We start from the raw sequence: 26,674 nt of genomic DNA on the forward strand, positions 1-26,674 counted from the left end.
CACTCTGTCCAAGAGTGGTGGAAAACAGAGACACAAACTGCTGGACTGGAGGCTGAGTACACTGCACTTTAATGTATTGTACTAGATGGAGGCTGGGGGATAGAGCTTGGATGCTGAGTGAAGGATCTGAAGCCTCAATAGGGGCACATGGGTTGTATGAATAATAGAATGGCAGCGTTGAACAAAGTGAGCACCGAGTAACGATCTTGTTATTAGGAACCTCATGTAGTGCGTCACCTTAGGATGCACAGGTGAACCCTGAGGGTTCCGGAGTTCACCAACGCCCTTTTGGGGCCCCGGGCTTTCTGCTGCAGAAGCCAACAAGGTGGTGCGTAACAGGAGCGTAATCGAGGTACCGACAGAGATGAAGAGAAGGCGTAGTCAAGGTCAGGCGAAGAGTTCAAGGAAGGTGGCAATAAACGTAGTCAGAAGATCAGGCAGAAGGCAAAACCAGGATATCAATAGAGAAAATAAGAGCTTGAGCAGGAACAGATAAACTGAAGCCAGCTTGGCATTTCAAAAATGGAGGAGCAGCCTTTTGAGCAAGATTTGGCACCAAAATTCAAATCCGGCACCCCTTGGTGACGTCATGTTTCAGGCGTCTGTGTCAATCAGGGACGTGAACAAGGAAGTGCGTGTCTAGGAGAGACGCGCCAGGAGGTAAGGGATTTCAATAGTCTCCTGGCGCATCTTACACACCGCCTCTGATCACAAAGTAGTGGACTCTAAGTTTATTTACATTTAGTAGAACCTTGTCTTTTTAATTATAAAATAAATTGGAGAGGGCACAGTCCACATAGTGCTGGTGCTGTCCTGATGCTTTATGTCAGCACGGTGCTTTGCTGATCAGTGCCCAGAGGCCTACTTTATACAGTGTGCAGACCTTATACAGGTTCCTACTCATTTCTTTCAAGAAAAGGGTATACTTGTAACACAAACATGGAAAAAGTCCCAGGGGGTGCTAAATAAGGGCTTTGGTTGGCTATTTAATAGCCACTATGTAAACTGGCAGCCTACAAGAGGCCCTTTTTGGCAGTTCATCTGTTTTTTTATACAATCAAAACTTGCCTCCAATCCAAGAATTCAAAAACAAGCATCTTCTATGAGGCCACTGTGTGCATCATCCAGTGGGTAGGCGAGCACCTTATTGCTCATGAATCACTGGTATAGCTCATGAGCAATGTAGCACCCCAGGGCATGGGCACACATACCGTCTCACTGTACCCTAAATCAATGGACTACCTTTGTACCTCTTGGATGAAGAGGAGGAGGAGAGCCAAGCTAGAGGATCCAAAAAGGAAAGTGGTGGGTTGGAAATGGTGGCTTCAAGCAACATGACCCTTTTCTTTTTGACTGCTAGTCACCCCTTCATTACAATGGCCAATTGGAGAGTTTATCCTCAAAGCCTGGGGTGCACATAATCCTTTCAGCATAATGTATATTTATCAAAAGAGGTAACACATTTAGATTAAAAAAAAAAGATCTTAGCAAACAGCATACAGACATCTAAAAGCAAAACCAGACATAGAGGTGTCTCAGCAGCTATGAGCTACACCTCCCAGAATCCTCCATGATCTGACATCTCTAAACTTCTACCTTTGTTTATGAGGAACTCTCCATTGACACATCTAGATGTATGTTTCATAATTTATGTGCTCATTTCTTAAAGACAAGCTCAGCCTTTGATGTAATGGGGGGAAAAAAAGTGTGTTCTGATTGTGTGGCGCTGCCTTTGTACCTTGGGCGCAGCACATCGCAAGGCTTTTCCACAACAAAAGGTTTGGAAAATAAGAAAAGGAGTCGAACTCTACTGCAGGCCCCTAAAGGCTGCTCTGCGTTCAGGTGACAGATGCTTTTGCTTTAGTTTACGTGACGTTCCTTTTTCTCTTCAGTTTGATCCACTTGTTCACATTTCCTTTATCCATCTAGTTAAATGCTGTTGCCAGGCAACAGGTGTCTCAGGGCCTATAAAACAGAGACGTCTTGCTTCCCTTTGGAAGTTGGTTGCGCGCTCAGGCCGACGCTGTACGGAGGAAGCACACCACCCCTGCTGCCACAGATGATGAGGCACAGCAGTGCACATTGGTAGGAAGCACCACTACGGTTTTTATTTGTCATTAACCACTAATTAGTTTTGCTTTGTTTTGTTATTAGAGCAACAAGAAAGAAAAATTACTATAAAAACACTGTTGTAGTTGTGTTTTCCTTTGTCCTTCACTTTGTTACTGACTATATCTATGCCAGGCAAAGGTTTAGCATTTCCAAAGCCTTGTTGCAGATATTGATCATTATTATTATATCAATAACTGTAACAATACAAGCAATTTATAGAGAATGTTTATATAGATAGATTATACGGCCTGCCTATCCAACATGTATTTCAAAACCAAGGGTATGAAGTTGGTCCTCTCTTGGACTCTATGGACCTTGTGGCATGAGGTTATTATTCTGCTAAAACAGATGTTATGGCAGGTATTGAAAATCTGGCATGGACTAAATGGCTTATTTTTACTGAACAGAAGGTATACTGTATATTGTAAATGTAGGGACCCTGAGATTTGGGTGTAGTTTCCCATTGGTACTAGGACAACTAAGTTTACTCAGGCAGCTATGTCCCTTTTCCTGGGTCCATTGGGATTTACTGTAGACAAGGGTTGCCCACTAGGTGGCAGCATGTAAAAGTTTAAAGGGGTTTAGCCCCATGTGCTAAGGGTCTGTCCTGGGAACTAACCCCACTGTGAAGTGTTACAGGTTCAGGTCTTCCGGTGAAACCAGTAGTTAGAATTATTTAGCAATAGTAAGTTCTGGTTATAGTTGCTCTAGGAGCAATAGCGAGGCTCAGGGTATATAGCGAGCAGTTTCTGCTCCAACGAGGAGAAGTTGTGGGGTTAGGACCCGTGGTGAGTATACCACCAGCTCAGGGATTCAGTGGGTGAGGTGAGGACCAGTGAGGGAGCCAAGACCCAAGATTCCAAGCTGATTATTCCTTGGCAGGAAGCTTTACTCTCTGCGAGGATTTTGCCCCATGAGGTGTTTATCTTAACTGTGCTATTTCACCTGCTAAAGAAGGTTACCATTACTCTGATTGACATCAAATTGCCTGTGTAAAGCCTTCATTGCAATTATTATTTGTAAATAAACAAGTTATTTTATGGCAACAATCATCTCTGTGATTGGATCCTTTGCTGCACTGAACTACACCAGGTACCGGGAGTTGCAGGGAGTTGCACAGGTACACTGGGGTCCTGGGCACAAGTCAAGCAGTTTAGTCTTGTCACACACAGCCATAATACACAGCAAAAGCACACTCAAGGGTGGGTTACATATATATATATATACTGTATATAAAATGTAATGTAGAATATGACACAGATAGATCCTCACATACATACACAGAGAGATGCATTTACATTCCTTACATTCACAATACACTTGTATATTTTGCCCAGACATTAAAGGAATCAGCCGTCTAAACATAGTACCCAGAATTGAATACTCAAGGTAAGATCAAACTCAAGGTAAGGTCATATCAGCAGTCTAAAATGAGGAAGAATTGTGTGTTCATCCCTCAAGTAAATGTCTTTTTTTTATGCAAGACAGATTTAGTAGCCATTGTCTAGATTTACACAGTTTGTTGTCCACAAAAACCCCAAGTCTTTCTCAACTCAATTCCATGTATTGTAGAAATACCATTGATGCCATTTTTAGCCCATAATCTTGCATCTAACAAAGTCTCATGAGCCTCATTTGCCATTTAGCTGCCCATTTCTCCAATTTATTCAACGTATTCGGTAAAGCGGTGGCATTCTGCTTGGAACCTGTAGTTGTGATGGTAAAGGTTTGTTAGGAAAGACTTAAACATGACACATAAGTGGGACCTTCTTAATGGAAGGTCAACACAAGGTTCAGCAATGCAAATGTGTAGTTGTTGGTAGGAAGACTGGTTGAAAGCAGGTACAAAATTGCTAGATGGCAAAAGGTAGGACAAAGTACCGGTAGGATTTCAGAGGTAACAGCTGAAAGGCCACTGGTCAGATAAATCAACTTTCCACAATGAACTTTCCACAAGAGTTTCCACAACATTTACTTGCTCTGGGCCCTGCCAAAATGAAGTTGTTTAAGTTTGTCCTCAATTTTTTTCTCTTGTTTTGGGACATTATTAATAAACATATTTAGCGTGGGCAATTTGAACAGAATCCATTCTTCATTAGCTCTCTTTTCTTAATGTTTTTTTTTTTTATGAATAACAGTACCCCTGTACATGGTTTAATGCATTCTGCTAGGAAACTGCAATCAATATGAGATATCTACAGAGCAGGGATAGACTAAGGCAGGAATAGGCTACTTGCAGAAGTACATTTCCTATATTCTCTGGGGACAGTTGTTCTTACATTGCTGAAACACTTTAAAAGACAAATAATCACATCTCATCTCTGCTCTTTGGCTGTTATGGTCCAATAAGCTGGTGAGGAGCACTATATTCCACACCAGGGTTTTATGATCTAAAGGGACCTTTGGATTTATACAGTTAGATCTTTCAACACAGAAGAACAAAAAGCTCCAGATATCTTCCACATGTAAGAGTTTAGGGGGCCGATTCACAAAGGGTCGAATATCGAGGGTTAATTAACCCTCGATATTCGACGGAATTAAAATCCTTCGATTTCCAATCCAACGATCGAAGGAATATCCTTCGATCAAAAAAACTAAGGAAAGCCTATGGGGACCTTCCCCATAGGCTAACATTGAGTTCGGTAGGTTTTAGATGGCGAACTAGGGGGTGGAAGTTTTTTTTAAAGAGACAGTACTTCGATTATCGAATGGTCGAATAGTTGAACGATTTTTAGTTCGAATCCTTCGATTCAAAGTCGTAGTCGTAGTCGAAGGTCGTAGTAGCCCATTCGATGGTCGAAGTAGCCCAAAAAACACTTTGAGATTCAAAGTTTTTTTACTTCGAATCCTTCACTCGAAGTTAGTGAATCGGCCCCTAGGTGTTTAGAAAACTGATGATTATTGAGGATATTTGGGGGTGACAGTGGGAGCACGTCAATAATCAAGGCATTTTACATCACTATTCACTAGAAATGTTTGTCATAGCAGTAGAAACTTTTTAGTTTTTTTTTAACTAGGGTTTGAGCTTTTTTGAGCGTTTGGGCATTTTAGTCTCTAGGGATAGAATCTGTTTTAAGGTCTTCAGGTAAGTATGCAATGATGAGCCAGTTGTTTTTGTGGTTCACTAGGAGTCAAAAGTACGAAGGCTATTCTAAAAAAATTCTATTCTGAAAAAATATATGGCACACTGAATGCTCCATATTTATGACTCCTTGTGCTATTAGCAGCTTCCTATTTTTATCATAGAGAGGGTGCAGATTGCATTGAATATGGTCCATCTTCATTTGCTATGATCTCAGTAAAGTGCCATAAACCAGGAAATTCATATTACCAGTAATGGGACCTGCTTCCAAAATATTATAGCATTTGGGTTGCTAAAGTACCAGTGCTGCCTCATATCACATGTTCCCTATATACTGTAGCCTGGTATCTACCCTTGACTTTAGGTTTTTGTCCAACACCTTTGAGATGGGATCACTGCCCATTTTGTTTCTCCATTTTCAGCTGTGATTTATTGCCTACAAACCTCAAGTAAGCAAGGTACAAGGGAAACAGCTATGAAAAGGGGTTTTATACATGTACACATTATCTTGCAGTCATTAGTTTAGTAGAAGGGAATTTATATTATAACACAGCTTTATGCTCTACATGCAATAACCAATGTACAGTAGGTGGCTATCCCTGTATATTTCAATAACCAACCATTTCTGAATGGGACATTCATGATGCCAAAGTCCTGCTGTCTTCTTCTGAATATTGTAACCATGCCAGGAGATCATGAGCAAGGTTGCATCTGGTCAGACAGAGCAATGGCAATGAGGACAAGGACAGAAACGCAAGATGAGTCAGTAATACCTTCAAAGAAACCAAGCAAAGGAAATCTTTATTTGCTTCCCCCCAAAGAGGGGCCTTGCAATTGATGGACTGCAGATTCAAAGAATAATAAATCTTCAGGCTTTCCAAGCCAACTGCCGGCAACAGCCTTCTTGAAAATATTTTACGCCTCTGTTGCGTTCTTAGAAAACGTGTCTGAACTGCATTTCTTGTTGGTATTAAGTAGGCATGTATGCCAAGCAATTATTTTCTAAACAACGTCTGAATCCGAGAGATAATAAACATTAATGGGAACTGAGCTGCTGGAGAATTTGGGATGTTCTTTACTGAGAAAAGCAGCCAAACAAATCCAACCCATCTTCTTATCCTGAATATCAAATGTGCATTACAAAATACTCCTAGCTGTCAGATTCCAGTAAGACGAGCATCAATCATTTACATGAGACCCTTTAAACATGACACTGATCTTACTTTCCATCCACCCTCTAAAGGGAATTCCCCTTTGGGTTTCAACTGCTTTACTTGTGAACCTCTCACGTAAGGGAGGGTTACCAGCAAGGCTCGTCTCGTCAGCCTTCGTGATTAGATTTGTATGTTGAGAAATACCAAAAGAGCCAAGCTTTAGATAGAACTAGGGAACCGTTTGTGCTGAATTAACAGGAGGCCTCAAGAGGTTTTCCTGCTGTCAGCAAAAGCAGCTGGGCGGTGGGCTGAAGCGAGATATTCAATTTTATTCTGTAGGATTCAGGAAAGCTTACAGTAAGGAGGTATCACAAGGGAAACAGGGGGAGGGTGAAGTGGAGAAGAGAGAAAGAGAATGAGAGGGGGAAAATGAGAGAAATGATGTCTGGCAGACAAGTGTAGGACAGGAATTAGAGATAAGCAGAAATTAGAAATGCATTAGTGGAGGTTTCAAAGCAAGAGAAGGAAAGGATTCGAGGGCATATCAAAAACTGGCAATGCTTTTAGATAAGAAAGGAAGTGGAGATGATATGGGCGAGCGAATACTAGGCTGACCCCTGATTTGAATTGCCAGGGACACTTTGTAGTGGTTCTTTTATCTTTCCCAACAACAGATTTACCTATAGATGAGACTAGGGACATTGTAGAAGGCTGTAACAGCGCCAGCATGGTCACAACTTTCCTTGATAGAAGGTTAACAACTTTCTTTGCTTCACTGAGCCAGGTATGGTCAGTGTAATCTCTCGTTTATTGGTAGAATTGCTATCAAGTTACTCTTTTAGGACGAGGGCACACGAGGATCATTTGTGTCACGATAATACATCAGACTCGAAAGATGGTTGTTTCTTATATTTTACCATTACTTGCCCACATGTACACAGGAGTCTGGGTTATCCTATACACATCCCAATACTGCCATACTCTATTTGTGAAATTTCCCTGGATTTATGATTATATTTTATTTATATTGATCTGATTATGCAATGTTTTAAAATAATATTTCACCATTCACATCAAGCCCTAGCCAAGAGATGCTTACAATAATATCAGAATCTGGGGTGCATAAGTCTTTCATGATAATGTTGACTGTTGGCCAAATATGGTTGAATACAACTCCCAGCAATTCTCCAATATATTTTGAAGGGTTAAAGCATGACGTAAGCTATAGGGACAATTAGTATTATAGACAATTCTTATAGTCATAATATTCAGTAAAACTTTTCATCAACTGTACAGGGCCAGCATTCCACAAGCAAGATAAATGACCCTTCAATGAGAATTCTGCTTGCTCTGTGTTGTGCACCTGACTTTCTGTTATTCCTTCCTTTCTCCTTGACTTAACCCTCACCCCTTCAGGGGCAAACTCACTCACACATCCCACCACTTCGCCAGGTGCGAATAAGGATTGGCTGCAAAAGTCCTTAGTGTTTTTTGAACTTCAATGCATTTTCAGCACACAGGATATGATGTAAGTAAGATTGAGGATGATCTAGCTGCTTCATAGTATTTCACCTGGTCTGAGGTGGTGAAGGCCACTCTGGAGAAAGAGGTGATGTTCAGTAAAATCCGCATTTTAGTGAATTTGCAGAGTAATGTCTGTTTGCCAGAACGAAATGTCGTCTGGCGATAGAGTGTGAATGACCTCTAGCGACGGTCCTATTCGCTAGCGAATTGGCACCTGCGCCTGTTTGTGAATTGGTGATGTCCCTGCGGGTGACAACGTTGGGGAAAAGTCGATAACATTAGCCACTTCGCTCTTTAGTAAATCTGCCCTGGTCTTTCTGATTACTCTTCTTTTCTCTCTTTGCATTTGCCATTCTCTCCTTTCCATCTGTTCAAGTTCTTCTTTTCTTCTTTTTTCTTCCTTAGACATTGTCATAATGTTGACCCCTTGTTCATATGCCATTCTCACCTAGCTCCACTCACCATCTTCAATGCTACCATGCATGGAAATAAACCCAATACAGGTATGGGACCTGTTATCCAGAATGCTCGGGACCTGGGGCTTTCCGGATAATGGATCTTTCCGTAATTTGGGTCTTCATGCCTTAAATCTATTAGAAATTAATTTAAAGATTAAATAAACCCAATAGGCTGGTTTTGCTTCCAATAAGGATTAATTGTATCTTAATTGGGATCAAGTACAAGCTACTGTTTTATTATTACAGAGAAAAATTTTGATTATTTGGATAAAATGGAGTCTATGGGAGACAGCCATTCCGTAATTCAGAGATTTCTGGATATTGGGTTTCCGGATAAGGGATCCTATACCTGTACTTAAATCCCAAACTTAAATAAACCCAATACTTAGGGGCCGATTCACCAAGGGTCGAATATCGAGGGTTAATTAACCCTCGATATTCGAATGGGAATTAAAATTCTTCGACTTCGAATATCAAAGGATTTTAGCGCAAATAGTTCGATCGAACGATCTAAGGAATAATCCTTCGATCGAACGATTAAATCCTTTGAATCGAACGATTCGAAGGATTTTAATCCAACGATCGAAGGATTATCCTTCGACCAAAAAAACTTAGGAAAGCCTATGGGGACCTTCCCCATAGGCTAACATTGACTTCGGTAACTTTTAGATGGCGAACTAGGGGGTCGAAGATTTTTCTTAAAGATACAGTACTTTGACTATCCAATGGTCGAATAGTCGAACGATTTTTAGTTAGAATCCTTTGATTCCAAGTCGTAGTCCTAGTCGAAGGTCGAAGTAGCCCAAAAAACACTTCGAAATTCAGTTTTTTTACTTCGAATCCTTCACTCGAAGTTAGTGAATCGGCCCCTTAAATCCCAAACTTAAGTAAAACCAATAAAATTGTTTTGCTTCCAAAAAGGATTCCACATATATTAGTAATGATCAAGTAAAAGATACTATTTGCAAATATTGAAAAGGAAAAAGAAATAGATATAAAAATGTTAATTATTTGATTAAAATGTAGTCTGCGGGAGATGGCCTTCCCGTAATTCAGAGCTTCCTGCATTACAGATTACCAGATAACGGATCCTATAACTGTAGTAGTTGTTCATTGTTAATTAGGGGCAATTAGGCACTGGCTGTCTATACTAAATGTCTGTCCTCTTTATAAGCCTTTGTTCACTGGGTCCTGACCACCTCTTGTTTTTTATATCAGTATGTAGTTTTTTTCAGACAGCGCTCTGGAGTCTGCTGGAGCTTCACGGATACAATGGAATAATGTTAACAATAACAACTTCAGTGAGTTTAGTTCAAAGTCATAATGCATTGTGGGATTCATTTGGGGGTAATGCTTTCTATTCCATTTCTGCAGCTACATGTGTTATCTTTCATACATTTATCTCCTTCAGTAGAAAATATGCCTGTGTATTCTAAAGGCAGGGAATGACAACAGATCCATTGTAGGGAAGCAGAGAAAAGCAATTAGCATTCTGTGTACCAGGCTTTACTCTCTGCTAATGGATTCCTCACGCTCAGCATTTCCTCTGGTTTTCTGTAAAGCAATGTATCCCCCACCCTCTTTCCTTCCCCTGCAAAGTATTTAGGCAGATTTAAGTGGGGATATTAATGGCACTTCCCTATTTTGCCCTTTTATTTTCTTTGTACTTGACTTGTAGCAAATGTTGCCCTGACTACTGATATCCAGAATGCTTGTGAAACCAGGTTTTTCCATAGCATTAAATCTACTGAAAAACACTTAAAGGAGCTCTCCACAAAAACATAGCTTAAGCTTTTTGAAAAGTAAACATAATTTCAAGCAACTTTGCAATATACATCAATAAAAAAATTTGCAGACTTTTCATGATTTTTAACGGTTTCTGACAGTTCCCTAAGCCTAGCCCCCTGCTCTCCTGCTGATCTGTCTGACTACTTTGCTGAGCTGGCTGACTACTGTTACTTTGTATCAACAGCCGTCTGTCCTCAGCCTGCATCCTCCAAACCCCACAATTCCCTGCACATGTGTTTGAATAAGGAAAGGAACATCACAGTGCAATGCATTGTGGGTTATGTAGTTCCTGCATGCTGTCTGTAAGATGTGGAGTAGTTGTTACCATTTGTAACATCAGTGTTTAGTCCCTCCTTCCCTGCAAAGATTTCAAATGATGCAGAAAGAGAAGAACTGTTAAACAGCTGGATTTCAGCATAGAAAATTTAATTTATTCATACTTTTTTAACTGTGATGGATATATTAGTAGTGATGGGTGAATTTTCGCGAAATGGCATCTCGTTTTTGACAATTTTCGGCGGCGAATATACGCCGGAGTCCAAAAAACGGACGCTGGCGGAAAATCGAGCAAATTCGCTGCAAATTCGCACCTGCCGAATAAATTCGCCCATCACAATATAATAGGGGTTTCTGTGTTATGTGGGCCTCTTCATAAAATTTTGGTTTGGAAGCCGGAGTTCCCCTTTAAACATTAAAAATGTTTTTTCCATTAACCGGATTTTATTCTTGGCTATTTCTCACCATTTAAAATGTGTTGTGTTACTCCAGAGGATCAGCAGATCAGGCAAGAGTAAAGGTGGCCATACACGGGCAGATAAAGCTGCCGATATCGGTCGTTTGGACCGATTTGACAGCTTATCTGCCTGTGTATGGGGGCTTCCGACGGGTCATCCCGATCGATATCTGGCCACGATATCGATCGGGAAGGTTGGATTTTTACCCGACCGACCCGTCGGAGCCGCTTGGCGCATCGTATTTCGATCGTTCGGCCATACGGCCGAACGCTCGAATTACCCCCGATGAAGCCACGCAGTTTAGTGGCATATCGGGGAAAGATCCGCTCGTTTGGCGATGTCGCCAAACGAGCGGATCTTTAAGTCTATGGCCACCTTAAGGTATTCTTATAGAAGCAATACACTGGAGACAATGACATTGCTGAATCATTCTGGATAATGGGTTCTTGGATAAGAAACACCTAACATGTGTTACATCCCTCAGTTGATGAATTTTCTATTCATCTTGGGGGGTGGGGTGCAACTGAAGGAGTACCAACCATTGTTGAGGTGCTGGATTCCAATATGCATTTCTGTGCACCCCCAAAACATTACACTGGAGAATAGTGGGTTTCCATGTATGAACATGAATCCATTTGCATGTTGTATCCAGTCACCCAGAAACTCAATTACCTTATTACAAGCTAGCGCAGAGTGCTTTTGATATTCTTTTTCAAGAATCCAATTAAAACTATTCTATAAAACCATCATGACGAAGAATTGTTATCATTGTGTTATAAAGAGTATGGCTGGGCACAGAAAGTGCTGCCATGCGGCAAACTGAATTTTTACAGTTTTTTAACTTTCATCTACATTGAGTTCCCCTACAATTTTTATTGTTTGCTCTGTGCACTGCCATGTTTCTTGCTCGGTTCCTGGTTAATCGAAATGGGCCTCATTTATAAACACTGGGCAAATCTGCACCTGGGCAGTAACACATAGCAAACAGTGATTAGATGTGTTCATTCTTAAGGGCTCTTACTGACGAGTGTTTTTACCTGCACTCCCCTGCGTTCCGTTTTTCTGCGTTCAGCCGCAGGGGAGCGCAGGAATAGACGCATTACATTTTTTCCAATGGGGCTGTATTCACACAGGCGTGCATAGGCGCCTATTGGAAAAAATGTAATGCGTCTATTCCTGCGCTCCCCTGCGGCTGAACGCAGAAAAATGGAAAGCAGGGGAGCGCAGGTAAAAACGCTCGTCAGTAAGAGCCCTTATTCAGCTGCAGGTAGAACAATGAAAGCAAACGTTTGATTGGTTGACATAGGTTACTGCTTATTTCCCCAGTGTTTAGGGCAGAAACACACGCTGCTAATTCAGGAGATTAGTCGCCCAGTGACAAATCGCTTCTTCTTCGGGCAACTAATCCCGAACTGTCCTTCCACACTTGGAACGCTTCGTTTTACGAAGTCGCCCAAAGTTGCCTCACCCGCCGGTGATTTACAATCTAGCCGATGGGAAGACAATTCAGGGATATTAGTCGCCCGAAGAAGAAGCGTTTCAACGCTGGCGACTGATCTCCCAAAATAGCAGCGCGTGTCTCTGCCCCCACCTGTCGGCAGAAAGCTATGCTTATGACCAATTCCCATACCTACCTGAGGCAATGAATTAGTTACTGTTTTTGGTCTGTATTTGTTACAAAGTTTGGGATCTCCCCAGAGAGACTTGTGATTCTGAGGCTGAATGTTTCTAATACATATAATTTATTTTCATTATGCGCAGCCAGTTCTGTGCACAGAATGTCTCGTTATCCAAAGAGCAGAAGTTCCCAAACTGTGGGTGTGCCTCCCAGCTGGTGGGTGCTCAGCAGTGTTTGGGTGTGCCTAATTAGAGTAAGATGTGTAGGGAAAGCTTATGTACTGTTGTGGACACTCCTTGGGACACTTATGGGATTGATTTGCAGTGCAGTTACCCAAAGCAGTCAATCAGATCTTTGCTTTTCTTTTCAATTATAGGCCAGTAAGCTTGACATCTGTGGTGGGCAAATTATTTTGAATACTAGGGATGTAGCGAACGTCGGAAAAAAAGTTCGCGAACATATTCGCGAACTTGCGCAAAAACGCGAGCGGTTCGCGAACGGTTCGCGAACCCCATAGACTTCAATGGGAAGGCGAACTTTAACATCTAGAAAAGACATTTCTGGCCAGAAAAATGATTTTAAAGTTGTTTAAAGGGTGCAACGACCTGGACAGTGGCATGCCAGAGGGGGATCAAGGGCAAAAATGTATCTGAAAAATCTGCCTGTGTGTGCTTGGAAGAGATAGTGTAGGGGGAGAGCTGTTAGTGATTTCAGGGACAGATGATAGTAAGTTTGCTGGCTAGTAATCTGCTTGATACTGCTCTGTATTGGAGGGACAGAAGTCTGCAGGGATTTGAGGGACATTTTAGCTTAGGTAGCTTTGCTGGCTAGTAATCTACTGTTCTCTTTAAACAACTGCCATACGTTGACCTTGTAGGCATTGTTTGCCCAGTTTTTTTGGACGCAGCCACTGAAGCACAGTTGCCAGAAAAAATATGCCATATAAATGCTGAAAATAGTCATTTTTCGCCATACGTTGACCTTGTAGACATTGTTTGCCCAGTTTTTTTGGAAGCAGCCACTGAAGCACAGTTGCCAGAAAAATTATGCCATATAAATGCTGAAAATATAAATTTTTTTGGTTGCAGCCACTGAAGCACAGAGGCCAGAAAAATTATGCCATATAAATGCAGAAAATATGCATTTTTTTGGTCGCAGCCACTGAAGCACAGTTGACAGAAAAATTATGCCATATAAATGCTGAAAATATAAACTTTTTTGGTTGCAGCCACTGAAGCACAGAGGCCAGAAAAATTATGCCATATAAATGCAGAAAATATGCATTTTTTTGGTCGCAGCCACTGAAGCACAGTTGCCAGAAAAAATATGCCATATAAATGCTGAAAATAGTCATTTTTTGCCATATACGTTGAGTCAACGTATGGCAAAAAATGACTATTTTCAGCATTTATATGGCATATTTTTTCTGGCCTCTGTGCTTCAGTGGCTGCGGCCAAAAAAACTGGGCAAACAATGCCTACAAGGTCAACGTCGTTGACCTTGTAGGCATTGTTTGCCCAGTTTTTTTTGGCCGCAGCCACTGAAGCACAGAGGCCAGAAAAAATATGCCATATAAATGCTGAAAATAGTCATTTTTTTGGTCGCAGCCACTGAAGCACAGTTGCCAGAAAAATTATGCCATATAAATGCTGAAAATATAAATTTTTTTGGTTGCAGCCACTGAAGCACAGAGGCCAGAAAAATTATGCCATATAAATGCAGAAAATATGCATTTTTTTGGTTGCAGCCACTGAAGCACAGAGGCCAGAAAAATTATGCCATATAAATGCAGAAAATATGCATTTTTTTGGATGCAGCCACTGAAGCACAGTTGCCAGAAAAAATATGCCATATAAATGCTGAAAATAGTCATTTTTTGCCATACGTTGACCTTGTAGACATTGTTTGCCCAGTTTTTTTGGTTGCAGCCACTGAAGCACAGAGGCCAGAAAAAATTAAACCAGTAGGGTTTGCACCCTAGTTTGTAACGGTGGCGGAGGGAGGAGGAGGACGCTAAAGGACAGCTGTGTGTGGAGTCATGAGGCTTGAAGAGAAGGACAGCTGCATAGAAGTCAGAACAAGTCTTCCGGCGTGCAGTAACCCTCCGAGATCCACCCCTCATTCATTTTAATAAAGGTCAGGTAATCGACACTTTTGTGACCTAGGCGAGTTCTCTTCTCAGTTACAATCCCTCCTGCTGCACTGAAGGTCCTTTCTGAGAGCACACTTGAGGCTGGGCAAGACAAGAGGTTCATGGCAAATTGTGACAGCTCTGGCCACAGATCAAGCCTGCGCACCCAGTAGTCCAGGGGTTCATCGCTCCTCAGAGTGTCGATATCTGCAGTTAATGCCAGGTAGTCCGCTACCTGCCGGTCGAGGCGTTCTTTGAGGGTGGATCCAGAAGGGTTGTGGCGCTGCCTTGGACAGAAAAACATTTGCATGTCTGACGTTACAGACTGGCCAAAGGGCTTTGTCCTTGCAGGTGTGCTCGTGGCAGGATTACTGGCACCTCTGCCCCTGGAATGTTGATGAGTTCCTGAAGTGACATCACCCTTAAAAGCATTGTACAACATGTTTTGCAGGCTGGTTTGTAAATGCCGCATCTTTTCGGACTTGTGGTATGTTGGTAACATTTCTGACACTTTATGCTTGTACCGAGGGTCTAGTAGCGTTGCGACCCAGTACAGGTCCTTCTCCTTAAGCCTCTTGATACGGGGGTCCTTCAACAGGCATGACAGCATGAAAGACCCCATTCTCACAAGGTTGGATGCAGAGCTATCCATCTCCGCTTCCTCATTATCAAGGACTGCATCATCCACGGTCTCCTCCCCCAGCCACGTACAAGACCAGGGGTCCCCAAAAGGTCACCACTAGCCCCCTGGGAAGCCTGCTCCTGTTGGTCCTCCTCCTCCTCCTCCACAAAGCCACCTTCCTCCTCTGACTCCACTTCTGGCACCTCTCCCTGCGTTGCAGCAGGTGCCTGGGTTCGTTCTGGTGATTCCGACCAGAAATCGTGCGCTTCCAGCTCCTCGTCACGCTGGTCTACAGCCTCATCTGTCACTCGTCGCACGGCACGCTCCAGGAAGAAAGCGAAGGGTATTAGGTCGCTGATGGTGCCTTCGGTGCGACTGACCATATTTGTCACCTCTTCAAAAGGTCGCATGACCCTGCAGGCATCGCGCATAAGCACCCAGTAACGGGGGAAAAAAATCCCCAGCTGTGCAGATCCAGTCCTACCACCCAGTTCAAAAAGGTACTCGTTGACGGCCCTTTGTTGTTGCAGCAGACGTTCCAACATAAGGAGCGTTGAATTCCAGCGAGTCTGGCTGTCAGAAATCAAACGCCTGACTGGCATGTTGTAGCGCTGCTGAATGTCAGCAAGGCGTGCCATGGCTGTGTAGGAACGTCTGAAATGGGCCGACACCTTTCTGGACTGGGTGAGAACGTCCTGGAATCCTGGGTACTTGGAGACAAAACGTTGGACTATTAAATTTAACACATGTGCCATGCAGGGCACATGTGTTAAATTGCCTAGTCTCAACGCTGCCAACAGATTGCTTCCATTGTCACACACCACTTTTCCGATCTGCAGTTGGTGTGGGGTCAGCCACCGATCGGCCTGTGACTGCAGAGATGACAGGAGTACAGATCCGGTATGGTTTTTGCTTTCCAGGCACGTCATCCCCAAGACAGCGTGACAACGGCGTACCTGGCACGTCGAATAGCCTAGGGGGAGCTGGGGGTGCACAGGTGTGGAGGAGGAGAAGGAGGACCCAGCAGCAGAGTAAGAAGAAGAAGAAGACGAGGTAGAGAGCGATGGAGGAGTAGAGGTGGTGGCAGAACCGCGTGCAATCCGTGGCGGTGACACCAACTCCACTGTTGTTGTTGAGCTACCCATTCCCTGCTTCCCAGCCATTACCAAGTTCACCCAGTGGGCAGTGTAGGTGACATACCTGCCCTGACCATGCTTGGAGGACCATGCGTCAGTAGTCATATGGACCTTTGGCCCAACACTAAGTGACAGAGATGCGGTAACTTGGCTCTGCACATGTTGGTACAGGTGTGGTATTCCCTTTTTAGAAAAAAAATTGCGGCTGGGTACCTTCCACTGCGGTGTCCCAATTGCTACAAATTTGCGGAAGGCCTCAGAGTCCACCAGCTGGTATGGTAAAAGCTGGCGGGCTAAGAGTGCAGACAAGCCAGCTGTCAGACGCCGGGCAAGGGGGTGACAGTCAGACATTGGCTTCTTACGCTCAAACATGGCCTTCACAGAAACTTGGCTGGTGGCAGATGACTGGGAATGGGAACAGGTGGTCAAGGTGGAAGGCGGAGTGGAGGGTGGTTCAGACGGGTCAAGGAGAGCAGAGGTAGAGCAGTAAGATGCTGGACCAGAAGGAGTGTGGCTTTTAGTTTGCCTGTTGCCTTTGAGGTGTTGCTCCCAAAGTGCTTTGTGCTTGCCGCTCATGTGCCTTCGCATAGAAGTTGTACCTATGTGGCTGTTGGGCTTACCAAGGCTCAGTTTCTGACTGCACTCATTGCAAATTACAATGCTTTTGTCAGAGGCACACACATTAAAAAAATCCCACACTGCTGACTTTTTGGAAGTGTGCGATCTGGCGGTAACAGTAGAAGTTGGCGGAGTTGGCGGTATTGGCGGCAATGGCGGGTGCGTTGGCCGGCTGAACACAGGTGCCGATACATGTTGTTGCCCTGCTGATCCCTGCGGGCTGTCCTCCCTGCTTCTTCTAAGTCTTATTCTCCTACTGCCTCTCTGACTCTCCGTCTCTCCATCTGAACTACCCTCCTCTTGCTCTCTTCTACTAGGCACCCACAAAACATCAATCTCCTCATCATCATTCTCCTCAGATGCATCAATTTCTTCTGACACATCACAGAAGGAAGCAGCAGCGGGGACCTCCTCCTCATCACTCATTATGTCCATCTCTATCGTGTTCTCTGCCAGAATTAAATCTGGTGTAAGGTCCTCATCTCCTTCATCTTCTTCTGGCAATAATGGTTGCGCATTACTCAGTTCAAGAAACTCATTGGAAAATAACTCCTCTGACCCCAGTGAAGAAGGGGCACCGGTGGTGGAGGAAGTGTTACGTGGGGTGGCCATAGCAGTGGAGGATGAGGAGGATGTTGTGGTAAAGTTAGAAACGGTAGAGGATGGGGTGTGCTGTGTAAGCCAGTCAACTACCTCTTCAGCATTTTGGGAGTTCAGGGTCATTGGCTTTTTAAAACTGGGCAATTTGCTAGGGCCACAGGATTGCATAGCAGCACGGCCCCTAGCACGGCCTCTGCGTGGCGGCCTGCCTTTGCCTGGCATTATTTTTAAAAAAACAACAACAACAACAAAAACTCAGTTGGTTTTTCTGGAAACGATAATACACACAGCTAGATGGCGGGTTGAAGAAAACACTGTGCAAATAATGCCTACAAGGCCAACGTATACACTACTACAGCGGTGGATACGGATTACGTAAAATATATGAATGCTGCTTGAAAAAAGTGACTCCGGTGTTTTTTCTGGAGACGGTAATATTATGGATATTTAGACAGAATGGGAACAAGGTCACACAGCTCGATGGCGGGTTGAAGAAAACAGTGTGCAAATAATGCCTACAAGGCCAACGTATACACTACTACAGCGGTGGATACGGATTACGTAAAATATATGAATGCTGCTTGAAAAAAGTGACTCCGGTGTTTTTTCTGGAGACGGTAATATTATGGATATTTAGACAGAATGGGAACAAGGTCACACAGCTCGATGGCGGGTTGAAGAAAACAGTGTGCAAATAATGCCTACAAGGTCAACGTATACACTACTACAGCGGTGGATACGGATTACGTAAAATATATGAATGCTGCTTGAAAAAAAGTAACTCAAGTGGTTTTTCTAGAGACGATAATATTATCAATATTTAGACAAAATGTGAACAAGCTCACACAGCTCGATGGCGGGTTGAAGAAAACACTGTGCAAATAATGCCTACAAGGCCAACGTATACACTACTACAGCGGTGGATACGGATTACGTAAAATATATGAATGCTGCTTGAAAAAGTGACTCCGGTGTTTTTTCTGGAGACGGTAATATTATGGATATTTAGACAGAATGGGAACAAGGTCACACAGCTCGATGGCGGGTTGAAGAAAACAGTGTGCAAATAATGCCTACAAGGCCAACGTATACACTACTACAGCGGTGGATACGGATTACGTAAAATATATGAATGCTGCTTGAAAAAAGTGACTCCGGTGTTTTTTCTGGAGACGGTAATATTATGGATATTTAGACAGAATGGGAACAAGGTCACACAGCTCGATGGCGGGTTGAAGAAAACAGTGTGCAAATAATGCCTACAAGGTCAACGTATACACTACTACAGCGGTGGATACGGATTACGTAAAATATATGAATGCTGCTTGAAAAAAAGTAACTCAAGTGGTTTTTCTAGAGACGATAATATTATCAATATTTAGACAAAATGTGAACAAGGTCACACAGCTCGATGGCGGGTTGAAGAAAACAGTGTGCAAATAATGCCTACAAGGTCAACGTATACACTACTACAGCGGTGGATACGGATTACGTAAAATATATGAATGCTGCTTGAAAAAAAGTAACTCAAGTGGTTTTTCTAGAGACGATAATATTATCAATATTTAGACAAAATGTGAACAAGCTCACACAGCTCGATGGCGGGTTGAAGAAAACACTGTGCAAATAATGCCTACAAGGCCAACGTATACACTACTACAGCGGTGGATACGGATTACGTAAAATATATGAATGCTGCTTGAAAAAAGTGACTCCGGTGTTTTTTCTGGAGACGGTAATATTATGGATATTTAGACAGAATGGGAACAAGGTCACACAGCTCGATGGCGGGTTGAAGAAAACAGTGTGCAAATAATGCCTACAAGGCCAACGTATACACTACTACAGCGGTGGATACGGATTACGTAAAATATATTATGGCTGCTTGAAAAAAGTGACTCCGGTGTTTTTTCTGGAGACGGTAATATTATGGATATTTAGACAGAATGTGAACAAGGTCACACAGCTCGATGGCGGGTTGAAGAAAACAGTGTGCAAATAATGCCTACAGGGCAAATAATGCCTAAAAGGTCAACTTATACACTACTACAGCGGTAGTAAAATAAAAAAAGTAAAATAAAAAAAAAATGAATATTAAAAAAAAAAATTAAAGTTGGTGCTGCTGAACTACTAGGAGCAGCAGATTAGCACACCAGTCCCACTCCCCAACACTGCTAGACTAATAGCACTGGGCTCTTATAGTAGTAGTAGTAGTAGTAGTAGTAAAACAACAAAAAAATAAATAAAAGCAGTCCTTACAAGGACTACTGTTATTGCAGCAGTCAGCAGATGAGATCAGAAGCAGGACAGCTGCCCACTGCAGCTACATACAGAGCACTGCAGTAGAAGGTAGATTACTAGCCAGCAAAGCTACCTAAGCTTAAATGTCCCTCAAACCCCTGCAGACTTCTGTCCCTCCAATAACAGAGCAGTATCAAAACGATTACTAGCCAGCAAACTTTCAACTGTCCCTGAAATCACTAACAGGCAGCAGCTCTCTCCCTACACTATCTCTTCAGCACACACAGGCAGAGTGAAAGTTTTTATAGGGAAGGGGAGTGGTCCAGGGGAGAGCTTCCTGATTGGCTGCCATGTACCTGCTGGTCTGGGGTGAGAGGGCAAAAAAAGCGCCAACAATGGCGAACCCAAAATGGCGAACGTCGCGCGACGTTCGCGAACTTCCGGCGAGCGCGAACACCCGATGTTCGCGCGAACAAGTTCGCCGGCGAACAGTTCGCGACATCTCTATTGAAGACTTGTTATGGGATCACATTAAAAATTGTGTCCATGGCTTTATGAAGGATCGGTCATGTCAGACGAATTTGATTGCTTTTTATGATGAGGTAAGTAAGATGCTGGACAGTGGGGGGGGCAGTAGATGTGATCTATTTGGATTTTGCCAAAGCGTTTGATACTCTGCCCCACAAACGACTGCTTTCTAAACTAAGGTCTGTTGGGCTTAATGAAGTCGTTTGCACGTGGATAGGAAACTGGCTACAGGATCGGGTACAGAGGGTGGTTGTTAATGGGACATTCTCTACTTGGAGTAAGGTTCTTAGTGGGGTCCCTCAGGGCTCGGTATTGGGTCCACTTTTATTTAACTTGTTCATTAATAGCTTAGGGGAGGGTGTTGTAAGTAATGTATCAGTGTTTGCAGATAACACAAAATTATCCAGCCCAATTAATTCCATCCAGGATGTGGCACTTGCAACAGGATCTTGACAAACTGGCAATCTGGGCAGCTAAGTGGCAAATGAGATTCAATGTTGATAAATGTAAAGTCATGCACCTGGGATGTAAAAATATCCACTTATACCCTTAATGGGACTGCACTAGGCAAATCCATTATGGAAAAGGACCTTGGAGTCCTTGTAGATGATAAACTTGGCTGTAGCAGGCAATGCCAGTCGGCAGCATCAAGGGCAAATAAGGTCTTGAGCTGTATTAAAAGGGGCATAGAGTCACGGGAGGAGGGGGTCATTCTTCCACTGTATAGAGCACTGGTAAGGCCCCATCTAGAATATGCCGTACAGTTTTGGTCTCCATCACTCAAACAGGACATTATTGTATTAGAGAGGGTACAGAGAAGGGCAACTAAGCTTGTAAAGGAAAAATCTTCGCTTTGAGGAAAGACTGGCCAAATTGGGGATGTTCACGCTGGAGAAGAGGCGCTTAAGGGGTGATATGATGACTATGTATAAATATATAAGGGGGTCATATAATAATCTCTCTAATGCTTTATTTACCTGTAGGTCTTTCCAGCTGACACAAGGTCACCCATTCCGATTAGATGAAAAGAGTTTCCGCCTTAATATTGGGAAGGGGTTTTTTACAGTGAGAGCTGTGAAGATGTGGAATTCTCTCCCTGAATCAGTGGTACAGGCTGATACATTAGATAGCTTTAAGAAGGGGTTGGATGGTGTTTAGCAAGTGAGGGAATACAGGGTTATGGGAGATAGCTCATAGTACAAGTTGATCCAGGGACTGGTCCCATTGCCATTTTGGAGTCAGGAAGGAATTTCTTCCCCTCTGAGGCAAATTGGAGAGGCTTCAGATGGGTTTTTTTGCCTTCCTCTGGATCAACTGGCAGTTAGGCGAAACGGCGAAAAAGTCAATGGGCATCAAAATAACTTTGAGGAGTGTCAATTTTGACGCAAGCGTAGATTTTTTTTAAAACTGACTCTTTTGTCCAAATGCATTAAAGGCAATGGGTGTCCTAAAAATGTTGACGTGCAACAATTTTTATGCACCCTTCAATTTTGATGGGCGAATTTGTCCCGTTTTGTTGCCTCAATTTTGACACCAACGTTAAAATCAATGGGCATCTGAATAATGTTGACGCAAGTGAATTTTTCCGGCAGTTTTGCAAATCTATTCACTGGGGGCAAAACACGAAAATTCGCCGCGAATTTGCGCCTGGTGAATTTATTCGCCAATCACTATATGTCAATAGTTACACCACACTGCATGGTATATTAGCATGTTCTATTTGAGCCTTACATTCCCTTTGGCTGCTTAGTTTGTCTGGCTAATATAACTTTCTCTCTATTGTTTATCACAGTAGGATAGTAGCCTGATGGAGCCTATCGTTGATAGTCTGCCACTAACTGCTTAGTTCATCCGCTATATATTCTACCAATTACCATTTCTCCCCTGGGCAGAAGAACTATAAGTGCAAACATTTCTGCTCACTCACTGAGTCTGGAAGCTGCTTCTGGCAGATGTCGCTACATCCGCTCGCACTTATTTGTCTGTAAACAGAGTTTTAAGCTCAGTGCCGGTTTCCTATGCCCACCGATAATGTAAGAGAATAGTATGGTATAAAACAAATGTGTTTATGGACTGGGTGGTGGTCCTGTGTGGTCCAGACTGTGTCCCGTGGGAGAATAAAGACGAGTGCTGAATTCACAACATAGTTACCGAGAGCACAAGGAATATTGGGGGTTGGCTTATTAGTCACGGAGTTTGAGTTCTGAAAAGGAAATTAAAAATACGGACACATCTGTGTTATATGAAGGTCAGCTGTGCCCCCACCCAAAAACAAATATTTTGAAACCAATTTACACTAAGCGTCAGTTTAGACATTAATGTGTAGCAGGTGCAAAGTTCCAGAGTTAATGTAGAACAGGTGCAACATTTGCCTGCTTCTGCCTGACCCTAAGGACAGATAATGGCGCCGGTAATGTTACAACAGGTGCAAAGTTTGCTGCCATCTTGTTATCCATAGGAGACCATCAGAAGGAAGCATTTACCAGCCTTCTGTTTGGAAGCAAGCATGTCATGGGCTGCTGTAACTGATTCCTTTTCTATCACGCTACTGGCTATAATGTCATACATTTTTGTATTTTGAAAATTGGTGACTTAGGTTAGAAAAGTGCAAGACAATCTTTCACAGACTCAATTTTATCCAAATTTTAAATGATTTCCCTTTTGTCTGTAATAATAAAACAGTAGCTTGTACTTGATCCCAACTAAGATATAATTAATCCTTATTGGAAGCAACACCAGACCATTTGGGTTTATTTAATGGTTACATGATTTTCTAGTAGACTTAGGTCATGAAGATCCAAATTACAAAAGAGATCCATTATCTGGAAAACCCCAGGTACCAAGCATTCTGGATAACAGGTCCCATACCTGTGCACTGAAACCTTTCCAAATCTTTTCTGTTCGGCATATATATCGGCATATATAATAGAATTGCATAAATAAAAACAAAGATTTGCATTGCACAAGCCCGAAGGCCAAGATTGCATGAGCCCAAAGGCAAGTGTGAATGACGGCAGCATGCGACTAGAAAAAGGCAATCACCTGGTGAAAATCTGACTGTGCCTTGTGGCCTTGGAAACTTTGGGGGGTAGAAGGGGAATACAAATGAATTTGTGTGAACATGTTTTCCTTTTTTGTGTAATTACTATAAGGTTTGTGAACCCAGAGCACCTCCTCCAACAGAAGAAGAAAAGATTTTGTGCCCAGGGGATAATGTATGTCATTAAATATCTATTTGAAAAAGCGATTATTTTGGCTCCCAGCAGAAATAAATTTAAGGAGCTGTGATGCTTATGTAAAATTCTGCCCAATTCTGCAAATTTTATATTTTGGCAGGTGTTTCCATTTCTGACTAGTGATGGGCGAATAAACAATCCAGGCGTGAATTTTGGACGCACGTTGGAAAAGTCGTTGCGTCAAAACTGTTGCGTGTCAACATTATTCGGATGCCCATTTACTTGGAATTGACGGAAGCCTCAAAATTCGCGTTTTCCCAGGAAATTCTCAAATTTTGCGACGAATCGATTTGGGACAAATTTGTCCATCACTATTTCTGACCTTTGTCATCTTCCCACCAGCATGTCTTGGTATCCCAGCGTAGTAAACATCTCCAATGCAATTTTTTAATAGAATGAACCATATATTCTTCTATTTGGGTTCAATATACATGTTGATTGCTTTCATAGTGATGATGTTATAGAATACATTAAGATATGGGCAATTTTTACTGTGGAGGATCTCTTGATTGATTACCACCATAGCCCTTTCATCAAAAAATGAGACTTCTAGTTAGACTGAGAAATGAGAAAAAAAACAAGACAGATCTTCTTTGCTAGTCTAGCCAACTCTTTAAAAAGTTGACCAGGACACGGGTACTGTATATTTATTTTTCCCTGTTTAAAGGGCAGGGCCTTAGTCGCCGTTGACTAGTGATGGGCGAATTTGCGCCGTTTTGCTTCGCCGAAAAATTTGCGAAATCCGCAGAACGGCGAAAAAGTCTCGTTTTTGACGCCGGCGCCCGTTTTATTGACGCCGGTGCCCGTTTTTGACGCCGGAGCCCATTTTTAATGCCGGCGCCCGTTTTTTAGAAAAAAATGATGGCGAATTTTTTCCGCGAATTTTTGCGGGCGTTTCGCAAATTTGTTCGCTGGCGGCGAATCGCGCAAATTTGTCGCAAATTCGCGCAAATTTGTCACTGCCGTTGACAAATCTCCTCTTCTTTGGGAGGACCCAAACTGCCTCCTGCCAGCTAGAATGTAAATCGCTGGCGGGATGGCACTCGGAACGCTTCATTTTCCGAAATCGCCAAAGTTTCCTCGTGAGCCAACTTTGGGTGACTTCAGAAAATGAAGCGCTCCGAGTGCCATCCCCCCGGAGATTTACATTCTAGCCGGCGGGAGGCAGTTCAGGCAGATTAGTCACCCTGAAGAAGAAGGTATTTGTCTCTGGGCGACTAATCTACCCGAATCTGAGTGTGTGCCCTGACCCTAAAGGGAGTTGGGTTTGCCTAGGCAGCAGCCTACAGCAGTAAGGTTCTTATTATTTAAATTCTTCTGCCGGTGACTCAATCACATCTGATTCTGATTCTATGGTCTAGAGTCAAAACATTCTTCCCTGCCTACAGTTACTTCCCATGGAAATAAATGAACACGTATTGGAGATGATCTAGAGGGAGTGATGATGTTAGTTCTCAGTAGAAGTGCTGTAGATTTGCTGAACCCTTCCAGTTAAGCAGCTAACAAACTAACCAGTTGATGTCCACGTGTTAGCAACAGAACAATCAATAACGCAACAATGGCAGCAAATAAAGGTAAAGCATCTCTGAAATGGAATGAAAGGAAATATATGAAACCCTTTGATTGAATGACTCAGGCATTGCAGCTTTTCCAGTGTAATTTAAAGAAGAATAGTCTAAATATATGTTCTTCAGCAGCTGCTCTTCATGTTACATGGAAAAAAAATAGGACCAGAGCCTACAGGATTCAAAGTTTGCCTTTATCATTTAGACAAATTACACTTTTTGACCTAACATCAAAATGTCAACAGCTCCTGCCTTCTGGCTAGGAAAGGATTCTTTAAGGTCAATGGGTACAGACATAATCCCTTTGTCAGTCATCTAGAGCCCCTCTTGTAAGGCTGTCCTAGATTTAAAAGGGGATGTATTGCTAACAACTGATTATTATTCATGGAACTGTTGCTACTTCTCTCATCACTAGTGCTTACTTTGGAGTGCAGCTGTGCAAGCCAATCCATCTCCACCATGTTACAATAATGTGTACTATAGATATATGGGAAAGTTACATGGAGCAAAATATTATCCTGTTCACAAGAATTTTCCCTACATTTGGGAATAGCAAACCTGCCTGGACAGACGTGAGGATTGTGTCTGTAGTCCAGAAGACTGTATAAGGAACAGTGATGGACAGACAGCAACTGCTTTCAGTTGCAATTACAAATAACTTTAAAAAATCACCGAATTCATTTAAATGATGGTTTAAAGTTGCTTTTGCATGACAATTATTTTCTCCTGACAAAGTGTCAGTATCCCTTTGAAATAACCCAATTTCATTAAATCAATATCATAATCCAGTTTGTTTCATTCATTCCCTTGCAAAATGTAAAAATGGGGTTCTACTGTAAGTTTGAGTGTTACCTAGCTGGTCCGAAATCTGCGGGACCCACAGGTTTACCCGCGGGTCGGACGGGTTCGGGCTGACCCCGCAACCCCATTTGCGGGTGGACCGGCTCGAGCTCTTCTTCCTGCTCTCCCCGCCCACCTCCTTAGACTGCCGGCTTCCGCCTCCATTTTTATAGCTGCACGCCTGCTTGCCCCGCCCCTTTTGCGACATCATCGGCTGGGCGGGTCAGCGCAAGTCCATAAAAGGAACCCGGAAGTGCGGATGTAGGGATGCCGGGTTAGAGTCGGGTAAATACATCACCATTAGCTGAGCTATATTATGCCAAAGTTAATACAGTAGAACCCAGATTTTACAACCCCCAAATTTACATTTTCCCAGAACAATTCCCGGCAATTATTCATGTCCCCGCAGTCGTACACTATCCTTTAGTCTTTTTCCTTTTATCCCTTCCCCCTATTTTCTGGTGTAGACAGGGGCAGATTTATAAAAATGTGAGTTTACTAGACAACAACTCACCTACTTTCTATCTACGGGATTTTTAGAAGCATATTTATCAAATGGTAAAGATAACTTTCACCCATTGATAAATACACTTCCCTTAGGAATGAAAAGAGAGGGGGTGAATTTTTCTGTAGTGAGCTCTAATCTCATTTTTTTTTTTTTTCATTTTTATAATAGAATTTTTTTTT

Source organism: Xenopus laevis, chromosome 3S, assembly GCF_017654675.1.
Source record: "Xenopus laevis strain J_2021 chromosome 3S, Xenopus_laevis_v10.1, whole genome shotgun sequence".
In the NCBI taxonomy this organism is placed as follows: domain Eukaryota; kingdom Metazoa; phylum Chordata; class Amphibia; order Anura; family Pipidae; genus Xenopus; species Xenopus laevis.